We start from the raw sequence: 12,900 nt of genomic DNA, 5'->3' as shown, positions 1-12,900 counted from the left end.
TCTATCTATCTATCTATCTATCTATCTATCTATCTATCTATCTGTCTGCCTGTCTGTCTGTCTGTCTGTCTGTCTGTCTGTCTATCTATCTATCTATCTGTCTGTCTGTCTGTCTCTCTGTCTGTCTGTCTGTCTATCTATCTATCTGTCTGTCTGTCTGTCTCTCTGTCTGTCTGTCTGTCTATCTATCTATCTGTCTGTCTGTCTGTCTGTCTATCTATCCATCAACCTAGTCTTATCTGCTCTTATCAGGTGTTGTATTTTTTATAACTCAAACAATATAAGTAAAGTCATGCATTAGATTTTCTGATTCAATGTGGACAATTTTATATTTGAAAAATAAATTGATTATAAAAGGAAACTCAAATAACTCAAATCAAGTAAAGCTCTCCTCTGGAAAACCAAAAGGTCTAACAAACGTGAGCGTCATTAGGACTCGAAGAATTTGATGCCTCAACAAAATGTTTGTAATTATTTGTTATATTCAGTGGTGGAGAAAGTACTCAAACACTGTACTTAAGTAAAAGTACAAATAAACAGACACAAATATACTGTAGTAAAAGTAGAAGTACCACATTAACATTTTTACTTAAGTAAAAGTAAATAAGTACTTGCTTTTAAAATACTTAAAGTATTAAAAGTAAAAGTACTTGCTGAATGTATTACCTAATGTAATGGTCTACATATCATTAAGTGTACCTACCACATGTATATTTTCTGTAATACATTAATAGTGTTGAGTCATTTTAATGAACAATGCTGCAGATAATACATGTTTTTATTGTGTTTACTCTGTGACACAGTTCACACTTGGACTTGTGATTCTGTGTGTCAGAATTTCAGGGATGACCTGCAGAGTTAAATGTCATTAAGCAAAATAAGAAAGAGGAATGATTGTACCTTTGAAAGTTTTTATTTAACACAAAGCAAAACCAATGTGTCATTTTAACTTCAGTAAACACATTTAAGTAAAAGTTGTCTGCCTGAAAAAATGAGCATTAGACCTAACAAAGAATAGGCTCTGATCATTTCAACTCCAGTTTGTCATCAACTCCAGTTTGTCATCAACTCTAGTTCAAATACTGTCTATTCAACCTTGTAATGGGTCAATATTGAACAATATTTTAACTTCCTGACACCATTTTTAAAACTTGGACCTGAGTGTCGAGACATTTGGAAACATCTCTTGTCTCCTAACATCATGAACTGACATATTTTAATATTGCAGCAAGAATTTCTTGTTCAAGTTCAGAAGAAGTTGGTTTTCAAAGATTTTTAAGTCCAGTCTGGCTCTTTTGGGAGAAAGAATCTGTCCTGTTGTACTGAGCAGTCTTTCAATAAGGCCATGGATGGCGCATCTTCTGGCTGACTCTCTTGTGGTGGAATACATTTTGGGTGTGTTAGCGGTGCTGCAGGTGCACCCAGCTTAATGATGTATATACTAGAATATATATCATTGGTCCAGCTCTTCTTGAAGGTGGGCCTAATGTTACCTGCTCACTTTGCAGTGATTCAATGGACCAGCTCCTCTCTCACCATTAGTTACTTTCAAAGTAACAAACAAATCAAAAAGCAGTAACATGAATGTAACTTGTAATGCAACGCATTATAGAAATGTAGTGTAGTAGAAAGTACAGATACTTGATGTAAAATGTAGTGGAGTAAAAGTATAAAGTACCCACATTTAACTCTACTTAAGTAAAGTACAGATACACGAAAAATGTACTTAAGTACAGTAATGAAGTATTTGTACTTAGTTACATCCCACCACTGGTTATATTTTTATAAATACTTTTCATGTTGCTTTGTTTTTTTTTTCTAGTGTTAGGATGTTTTGCATCTTGTTTCTTTGTATACACGGTAGCATGTACATTCTTTTGTTTGCTTGGGTTTGTTACGTTCTTTTCATACTTTTGTCAACAATGCTTTAATTAAAAAAAGTCAACAGGTACACATTGCAAAGTCATGAAGACTGATAACAAAATCTTGACATAAGAAACAAAATCCACACATTTTCCTCCTATCAGTGACTGATCTGTTCCCAAATAAAAAACTATTTGGAAGCAAAATGTTTGGACTGTCGACCACGACATGCATTGTTTACACACAACAGCAGTTGAAGAAACAACAAGTCAACAAAGGAGACATTCATAGAAGAGCAGTTTGTAATCAAGAGGTCTGTCTATCTTGATGTGTTGGTACGTGTTTACGCTCAGATTAGTTGAGTAGAGCCCCATGGAGGTTTGGTCCAGCACTGCACAGGAACCCGGGTTTGGTGGATGTGAGAGCATGAAGAGGGGCCGAGATCTGACTGTTGTTCTTGATGAATTTACGATAGAAATGAGGAAAACCTAAGAACCTCTGCAGCTGCTTTCTGTCCTTAGGAGTGGGCCAGTCCAGAACAGCAGAGACCTTTGTGACATCCATGTATGGTTGGGTGAAAATGATGAAACCCAAAAAAGAAGTGGTGGACTGGTGGAAGTCACATTTTTCAGCCTTGACGAACAGATTATTTTGTAACAGTCTTAATAATACAAATTTCACATGTCTCTTATGGGTTGTGAGATCTTTATAAAATATGAGGAAGTCATCGAGGTAGACGAAGACGAATTGGTCGACCATATCCGTGAGGACTTCATTAACGATGGTCTGGAAAATCGCGGTGGCGTTAGTCAGACCCAAAGGCATAACTAAATATTCATAATGTCCAGAAGGTGTTGAGTGCTGTTTTCCACTCATCCTCCTCTCTGATGCGAACCAAGTGGTACGCGTTGCTTAAGTCCAGTTTGGTGAATACTGTGCAACCTTGGAGATCAAAAGCAGATGTCATGAGTGGCAACGGATATTTGTTCTTTATGGTAATTTTATTTAAAATCCAGTAATCGGTGCATGGTCTTAACGAGCCAGCCTTCTTGCCCACAAAAAAACAACCTGAACCAGCAGGAGAGATGGCCTTATGACACCAGCTTGAAGGGACTCTAATGTATTTCTGCATGGCTTGACCCTCAGGACCAGATAAAGAGTATAGACTGCCTCTGGGGGGTGTTGAACCAGGGATTAGATCAATGGTGCAGTCAGGCAAAGATGTGGCCTTGATTTTGTTAAAGAGCTCTATGAGGTCATGGTATGAACATGTAACATATATTCATGTAACATGAATGTATAGCTTATTATTAAATTCATTATCAAATGAACACAACACTTGTATTAAAGATACATGTGATTTTATTAATAAAAAACGTAGACTTACCTGAAGCTGCTCTTCTGTTCACTATGGAAGTAGATCGTCTATATACAAATATTGATACCAAAGAGGGAATTGAAGCAGTAAGAAACATGTTCACCAAACATCCTGATAAAAGGAGACCTGATGAGGAGCTGCTCTAGTTGCTGGAGATAAATCTGATCAAGAAGAACTTTGAGTTCAGCGTGAATTCATTTTAGAACTTAAAGGTACAGCCATGGGCAAAACGTTTGAGGACTTCTTGGACTCACTGAACACGCATTATCCCTTCATAAAACTTAAAGCCACTACAAATTATACAGTTGATTTCTTGGACACATATACTTATAAAGGCCCACATGCCACAGATTAGATGCTTAAGTCTTCTTTAAGAAAACCGACACACACATTATTACATAAAGACAGTCACCACCTAAAACACACATTTGCTGTTATAGCCAGTGAGCTTTCACAGAATGTGCACACAGCAATCTGACTTGAAAGCTGCAACAGAGGGGATGTTTTCAGCTTGGTCCACAAGAGGGGACTCAAGGTCTTTCCTGGTAAAGTGAAGACATTCCTGCAGACCAGACCTAATGTTGTGGCCTCACGTTATCTTTTGTGTTAACCTGTTCTCTTTCTGCAGTACACTGAACGTATGGGCCACCCCAAATAAAAAAAAAATGTGTATCTGATCACATGTGCAGCTCACAGTACGTGGGCGAGACGAGCAACGCCATGCTGACCAGACTCACACGGCATAGGTACAAGATTCAGAAGAGAAAAGAGACACATGCTCCTCTGGTCCAGCATTTGACAGTACATGGGTGAGATGCAGTAAGGGCCACAGTGCTGCAGGCCAACCCCACGTGGCCTCAGGCTCAGAGAGAGCTGAGAGTCTGGATTAACATGGACTCCACACCCAGAGGGCTGAATGAAAGATGATGTTTTTATTTACTGGTTTTAGTTTCCTTTGGAGACTGTGATGACCTTTAGCCTAAAGGTAAACACTGACCCTAAACTTAAACTTAAACCCTGCCCTCAATCTAACCCTCTGACCTTTGACCCTAAACCAAATCCTGAGCTTAAACCTAACCCAGAACCCCTTGACCTAAACCTGACCTTTGACCCTGAACCAAACTGTGACGCTAACCCTAACCCAGAACCCGCTTCCCTAAATCTGACCTTTGACCCTAAACCAAACCCAGATGCTAAACCTAACCCAGAACCCCCTGTCCTAAACCCAACCCTCTGACCTTTGACCCTAAACCAAACCCTGACCTTAAGCCTAACGCAGAAACCTCTGCCCTAAACCTGACCTTTGACCCTAAACCCTTGCCTGCTAAGCCTATCACGCTGACCTTTGACCCTAAAGTTGACTGCTAACCCTGACTATAAAACCCCTGACCTTTGACCCTGGACTCAGACCCCTGTCCCATCGCCTCACCTGACACTCTCCTCGAAGCACTCGACTGAGTGGGGTCGTAACAAGAGGCCTGGGTGGGGTGATGGGGACACGTGCGTTGGAAATCAGCGCAGTGATGGACAATGCACAAATAATAAAGAACACACAACATGGCCACACAAACTGAGGTTTCATCTTGTTGTCCACTCAACAACAACAGACGTGACAACTTCCTGTCATTGTTCAAATGCAGCGTTATTAGTTCTGTTACAGAGCCGCAGCATTGCTGCAGATGATCATCAAGTTGTTCTCTGCTCACACACAACGTCAAGAGACAAATTAATATTGACATGAAGACGTGAACAAAACGTGGAATCTAACAAGGTTGAGTCAAGTCCTCTGGACAGATTCTTCAAACGTTTCATCTTTTATCCAGAAGACTTCTTCAGTCTGAGGAGCTTCAACAAACTCAGTCTTATAAGCAGCACCTTCTCATAGTGGATCAACCAGTGCCCTTTATTTAATCTCTTTCCTTTTGATTTTCAGCAGGAACACAAGATTATAACTGAACAACTCTGCGTGACGCATCATATTAAAACCTATAAATATAGCTTGACGTCCTTTTCAGGGACACCACCAAGTCATTGGTTCAGGTATGATGACGAAACCTGAGTTAAAATCAAATCTCAGGAAGTCCAACATTTTACTGACCACATCAACTCTGTGGATAAATACATCAAGTTCACACGAGAAGAGGTAAAAAATGGCAAGTTGGCTTTCTTGGACTGTGAGGTCTCAGTCTCTGATAGAGGACATTTGCAAACTGAGGTGTACCACAAACCCACCCACACAGACCAGTATTTGCAGTTTGACTCCCATCACCCTTTGGAGCACAAGTTAGGAGTCATCAGGACTCTGTACCACAGAGCAGACAGCGTCCCCACTAGCTCGGGAGCCAGGCAGAAGGAGAAATCCCACACAAGACAGGCTCTAGAGCAATGTGGATATCCTAACTGGGCCTTCCTGAAAGCAGAGAAGAAACCCAAACAGGACTCCAGTCAGCCATCAGGTGAAAAGGAGGAACCCAGACCAGTGGTCATTCCGTATGTTGAGGGGGTATCAGAGAAACTGAGACGTTTATTTTCTAAACATAACGTCCCAGTGGCTTTTAAACCCCTAAATACATTACGGCAAAGACTGGTTCATCCCAAAGATCCAGTCCCCCGGCACAAACAGAGCAATTTTGTGTATGCTGTTCAGTGTCAGTTCAAACAGAACAGATTATCTGTCGGCTGGTGACCCACATGAAACATGTATCAGTTCAAGGACTTACAGTCAAAACTCTTTCACAATTGTTCTTCACAATATTTCAACTAAAACTTTCAGTTTGTGCTAATTTCTGTGCATCAATGCTGCTGAAGGTGGTTGTGTCTGTGTTTGTTGTCTGTTAGCAAAACATCTCGTGAATTAGTGGATGAATTTTAATGAAAATTGAAAAATAATTCCAACCCCAATTCCAACACATCAACAATTTGACACGTGTAAAATATAAATAAATACAGAATGCAGAATTGTTCATATCTCATAGTAAACCCATGTTTTATGGGCAATGGGACAGTAAGCACCAAAGTTAAAGCTCTCATAAAAGGGTTTTATTGATCAAAAACAGATTATATCTGCTGCAAGAGGCTGAATCTCTTAGAAGTAAAGATGGACAGAGGTTCACTTGTCTGAAAGCTTGCATCTGAAAACAAACAATTTCAGAATACAGTAATGTTCCTCAGTGGAAGATTGAGATGACTTTGAATATTCCATAATCTGTAAATTATGTCATCATCAACAATTTCCAGAATCTGTAGAAATCTCTGAGCTTGAAGGATGAGACTGAATGTCGGTACTGGATGGTCGTGATCTTCTGGCCCTCGGGGGCCACTGCATTAAATACAGGTCTGGTTCTGTTCTGAACATCAATGAGCTCAGGAACACTTCCACAGATCAGTGTCTGTAAACACCGTTCATCCACAAATGCTGCTTAAAGCAATTTTAGGCAAAGGAGAAGTCACATGTGAACACCATCCAGAACCGCTGCAGTCTTCTCTGGACTAAAGCTCATTTAAAACGGACTGAGGCAAAGTGGAAATTCCCTTTGAAAACCACAAACGCCACATCCTCTATACTAAAGAGGGGAGGGACCAGTTCTAAACAGGTAACAGGTCTCTTGTGAATGAGTCTACGAGGCTCAATGGGAACCAACCTGTAAAAATAATGGTCTAATACTAATAATAATAATAAAGCCTGCTTCTCTGATGGTATAGGGATGCATTGGTATCTATGGCATGGGCCGATGTGCCTGAAAGGCACCATGAATGCAGAAACATTTCTACAGGTTTTAGAACAAGATCTGCTCCCATCCAGACGTACTTGTCAAAGAAAGCCTTGCATATTTCAGCAAGTCGACGCCAAACCTCAGACGTCATCCTTCCATAAAAGAGCTCAGGTGATGAACTGGTCTGCCTGCAGTCCAGACCTCTCACCAACTGAATACATTTTGTTCATCATGAAACAAAAAATACAACAAATTGTTGTAATTTCTTGTTGTTGTTGTTTGTAATGCAAGTGTGAGCACTAAAACTAATCCTTATTAAATAAACCCACTGTCTACTTTTGTGCAGGAGAATTTATTTGATGTTTTCCAGTAATAAACTTGGAAGTTCTGGTTTAACAGGCATCCCCTCATGTTGATTCAGCTGTAGTTACATGTTAAGACCACAGAGAGGCGCTGTGTTGCAAAGAACAGATCTAATATACAGGAAAGTGTTTTTTTTTCCTGTGACATTCATTCAACCTTTATTTATACTGGTTACTCCCATTGAGCCTCGGGGACTCCGGAAACTCAAATTTAAATATATATTCTAAATAATAATAAAAAAAAAATTCCCCACTTGGACATCAGAAGTAAACAGCAGAGGATCACAGTGAGAAACGATAAACAGAAAACAGAGGTGATGAAGACGGACTCTTTCTGAATGATGGATCCAGAAATTGGACAGACAGACAAGCTGAATGGGGGTAAAATTGTTTCGGATGCTTTAAGGAGAACTGGCAGATGTGTGCTGCTGCTGCAGAGGAAATGAGAACATTGTGCAGAGCTGAGTCAGCCAGGACGGTTCATAACATTTTTATTTTGTACCTGAAATGTCGTACAGAGCTCTTTTAGTTAGATTATTAGAGATCTATTTATCCAAAACCTTCTGTACGTGAAAGAACACATAAGATTTTGTGCACAAAACAGAGCTCTCCCTGAATCCTAAAATAGGGAAAAAATCTAGAGAAATTGCATTTCCTGCGTAAACTCTGTGCGAATGCTTGTTGCTGAATGCATTTTATCTGAAAGCTGCTGAAGTTGGAACCAGGAAGAAAATGTTTCTTCTGAATTGTTTGAGTTGAATCTGAACAGCTGACATTCGCTGAAATCTGACGAGTAAAAGCAGAAAGCAGCAGAAAAACAGCTGAAATGTGTTGAAAAAGCTGAATAGAGAAGACATTGGCAAAAGTGGATGAAATAGGCAAAGAAAGGTTGAAAAGATTACAAACAATCTTTTATTCATTCAACCTTTATTTATACAGGCTAGCTTCATTGAGCCTCAAGGACTCATTTACAAGAGAGACCTGTTCCAGACAGAACATATAAAGTACAGACAACAATAACAATAAAGTTAAAATGTCGTTAAAATAAGAGTAGTGTACAAAACAATAAATCAGGGTGCCGTAAAACAGGGTGAAATACTAAAAACAAGAACATATTTGCTTTGATTTTTCCATTGACATTATCAAATGTTTGAAACCCCATGAAGAAATCAAGGAGGACAACTTCAGTTCCTGTTGCAAGGTGTTCCAGGTGCAGGAGCCGAGTAGGAAAAGGACTTTTTGCCAAATTCAGTCCACACTGATGTAAGGCTGGAGGTAATGATGGACTGAGAGCGCACGCTGTAACTGCACTGACGGCGTGACATGTGGGAGGAGATATAAGAAGGTAACAGACCAAGGAGGGATTTATAGATGAAAATGAACCAGTGTGAGAGTCTATGTGTAGACAATGACCAACTGACCCAGGAGTACAGGGTGATGGGTACGGTAGTTGCAACCAGTTATGAATCTTAGCGCACCATGATAGGCAGCATCCAACATCTGCAACAGCTGGCAGATCTGAAATAAGCAACAAAAAAAAAACCTCTAAAGGCCAAAAAATAAGTTGAAATTAGCTGAAAGAGGCTGAAAGGAGCATAAAAGGTTGAAAATATCAGAAAGAAGCACAGAAGGTGTAAATTTGATGAAAAATGGCAGAAAAAAGGCTAAAACGAGCAAAAAATACCTTAAAAATAGCTGAAAAAGCATAAAAAACTGAGTTTAGCAGAAAGGAGCATAAAAAGGTTGTAAACATACAAAGACTTAAGGATGTGGAGAGCTCCATTCATTTTCAATACATGACTGAAAAAGCTAATGATTTCCAAAAGTAGATAAAAAATAATAACGTTTTGATCTTTGAATTGTTGAAATAGAGCAAAATTTGTGGAACGAGTTATGTGCTAAAAATCATATGAAAGAAAAACGGATCTCAATAGTGAGAAAGATTTATAAACATTTACACAATAAAACACAGGCAGTACATCAGGGCTATTCAACTGGTGGCCCGGGGGCCACATCAGGCCCACGGATGAACTCTCTTCAGTCCACCAATAGGTTCATTTTAAATAAAACTAGATTTTAAACCATAAAACAAACTTAATAACAATAAGTGCTGGATGTCCGGCCCCTGAGCTCTTGGCTTTCAGTAACTGTGTCCCCCTGAGCAGTTTAGTTGAACAACCCTGGACTAAATGTTCTGTGTTGGGGATCTTTGTGTTCTCCTTCACTTGTTGTGAAAACTTGGAGGCCAAGCTGCTCTTCAGCATGCATTTATCCCCAGCAGCATTTCAGAGTTGGGATGTGTGATGACCTCATGAGGCGACGCATGATCATCTGTGTCCCTCTGTGCCCATCCTCAGTTCTGAGAGCTCTGAGTCTAGGGTTGAAAAACCAAACCAAGCAAATGTCAGCACATCCTAATGTTGACATGGGAAATACTTCTAATCTCATTTGTTGTTGTTGTTGTTTCCAGTTCCTGCAAAGGCACTTTAAAGGAAATTACATCTGGAGATATCAGAGTAAAATGTTATTTTTGAGATTTGTTCAAAATGCACCTGCCACCTTTTAGAGAGATTATCTTTGTTTAAAACGTTATCATGAAAGCCTTCAGGCGTGTGCAGTCCTTCAGGCAGTGTTAGACACAAACCAGATGCACTAGAAGATTTCTGCAGAAAGTTTGTATCAGTGCAGCGACTGCCCAGTGTTCAAATAAACTGGCTTTTTTCTGTAAAGTTCAATGGGAAAATGAGACTTACTTTGCTAATCTAATGATAGAAACAGACTCTTACTTTGAAGAGTGAGCTTTTTGAAAATCCAAGTTAAAACTTCTGTTTGCTTTTCATAATAATAATAATAATAATAACCTTTCTATTAGCAGGTAGGTGAATGGAGAACCAGTGATGACCTGGCCAAGAGGCATGTTTCTTTATGAGCCTGAATCTGCCGAGCCGTACTTCTAATTACTCTTAACAAAGAATGGTCTAATTAGAGATGACATGGAGTCTGAAAATATCTGGGTCTATGGAGGCCGCCATAATGGAAAAATATAAGAAAGAAAAATCTGGTGGGCAAAATAAAAGGCAGTAATGCCGAATGTGCTGAGCAGCTTTCTGGGGAGCGGAGATCAGCGTAGCACAGACACAGCTAAAACCATTAACAGACACACAGTTACTGTGTGAAAACACTTAAAAACATACATTTTAATATGAGGAGGAGAAGGCTCAGATGGTCTCATACGTTAATTTGAGTTCCTACAGGCTTTTATGTAGGAAATAGAACAAGACCCCTTCACTACCAGTTTGAAGAGACTACAGATCTCCAGTACAACAGAAGTTAATGAGGTGTGGATGTCTGCACTCTGGGGAGGTCCAAGATCAAGTTTTGGCGCTACAGGAGTGAGGGACATACTGAGAGAGGACAAAAATGTGTCAGAAATGTAGATCACATGGGTTTTTCATGACTGCAGGAGGAGTGTCAAATTAAAAAGGACCAGAGTCAAGGCTGCTCAGCCAAGTGTGAGCTACTGCTTGTTAAATGTGTTTACCTGCGAGACAGAGTTCAGCCAGCGTCATCCAGCTGCAGTCCAGAGAACAAAATATCAACTACTGTCCATTTTGATCTCCGAGGGCTCTCATCTTCAAACGTGACACAAAATAATAATTAAACTGTAAATACGATCAATGTTTTTCAACAAATATGCAGTTTAAAACCGAAATGAGGGAGTGGTGGTGCAGAGGTTAGAGGAGGCAAGCCAGTTTTCTGTTCGATCCCGCGGACATCAAATGTGATTGGAAAAAGTGAAACACCCACACCTGCCCCCACCCTCATTTGCTCCACCCTGGGCCCTTGATCAAGGCCCCTAACCCCCACCATCTGCTCCTCTGTGCGCCCTAGATGTCAGCTCTCTGCTCCACACAGAGGGCCGCGGTAGCTCGGTGTCAGTGGTTGAGTCAGGGAGGACATCCGGTGTAAAATAACTGGCAAGTCTTCCTGCGAGTTAGTTCACTGAGGAAGGAGCAGCTGAAAGAAGAAGAAAACAGAGAAACATGTTTGTTATATACGTTTTCATTTAAAATGTCCGAAGCCAGTACAAATAATGAGTGGTATCTTTAAATTGTTGTGACCCAAAATGGAAGAAGCGGGTAAAGATAATGGATGGATAAACTGAATTACACCTGATATACTACGACTGATGCTGCAAGAAACTATTTTTTTTCCTTTTAAATAAGTTTATTTATTGATTTTTTTGTAGTTAGAGCATTTCTATATTTGCACAATTCACACTTTTCTGGAAAGTACATTTAAAACTGAGAGACAAGTTGGACACGAGCTTGATTGATGAGTTGCTGCAACACACACACAGCCCCCCCCCCCCCCCACACACACACACACACAGAGCAGGGTTTAAAGTACCACCTTTAAAGGCTTTCTAGAAACATATAAACACATGAAACATCTGTTCTCTGAACAGTCTGAGGCAATAAATGTGTAAACGTGTCAGAATCACTGTGTTCGTTTTATCGACCAGTACTGGTGAGTATATTTTATGTACTGAGCAGTAACATTTACTGGGACTGAATGTCTTCATGAAGCAGATCATTACAACGAAAAGCACAATTTCCAACATTTAGGAAAAAATGATCCCAGAAAACTTCTAGAAAATGCTTTTTAGCATAAAGTAGGACTTTCAGTTGACATTTAAAAAAAATAAAATAACTGCCAGAAAACAAATAGTTTAAAATAAACTTATAAAGAAATGTATAAGTAGCATTTGTTGAAGGAATTGATTTTCTTATCCGTGGCAGCCATCTTTAATTGGGTTTACTCTAAAAGTTAATCAGCTGTAAACGTACACCTGACATTGTTTTTTAACCCATCCTCTGGTTAATGGGATATTTTGCTAACAGACAGACAAACACATGCACACCATATTTTAATGGTGGCAGATGCTAAAAGTTAAAATGTATCAACTGTAGCCAAATGATTTCAGCTCAACTTGGATATTCAAAAGTGTTGAAGCTTCAGGCTAATTAACCTCCAAGAGGTGAGTTTCCCCTTTAGGCAATATTTATTATTGAAAGTTCTGTCTTATTATGGTTCAGTCTGGACACAAACTGGTTCTGGTTTAATTTTACAGGTCTGCAGTTCCTGCTAGAACAAGTTTAGGTTTTATTGATTGCTCCTCCATGTCTGGTTCTCCCAACCATGTCTTAACCCTTGTACCGCCTTTCAGGGAAAAATCAGCCACATGACTATTTTGTCCATGTTTTTATTTACTAATTTATTTTGGTGCAGTTAATAAACATGATTTTTTTTCTGACAAAACCTAAAAATGCTTCTACTTTTTTCTTTTGTCAGAATTTCTTCAAATGCACTCATAATCTCAGTAACTTTATTACACCCTCATGTTCCAGAGGGGGGGAATCAGCTTCATTAAATACATTGCAAATACAATTTTTAATCCCATTATTGTCATATAACATAATGCATTCCTTTCAGTGATGTTTTTGTTTGTTTATTTTTAAAACTATACTTTCAGTTTTTAAGTAGATGGTGATCTACCTTTATGCTTAAGAACCTCTGAAAA

The sequence above is a fragment of the Nematolebias whitei genome, chromosome 5 (genome assembly GCF_014905685.2).
Source record: "Nematolebias whitei isolate Nwh7 chromosome 5, NemWhi1, whole genome shotgun sequence".
NCBI classification, from domain to species: Eukaryota; Metazoa; Chordata; class Actinopteri; order Cyprinodontiformes; family Rivulidae; genus Nematolebias; species Nematolebias whitei.
Note: the sequence above shows the minus strand (reverse complement) of the source record.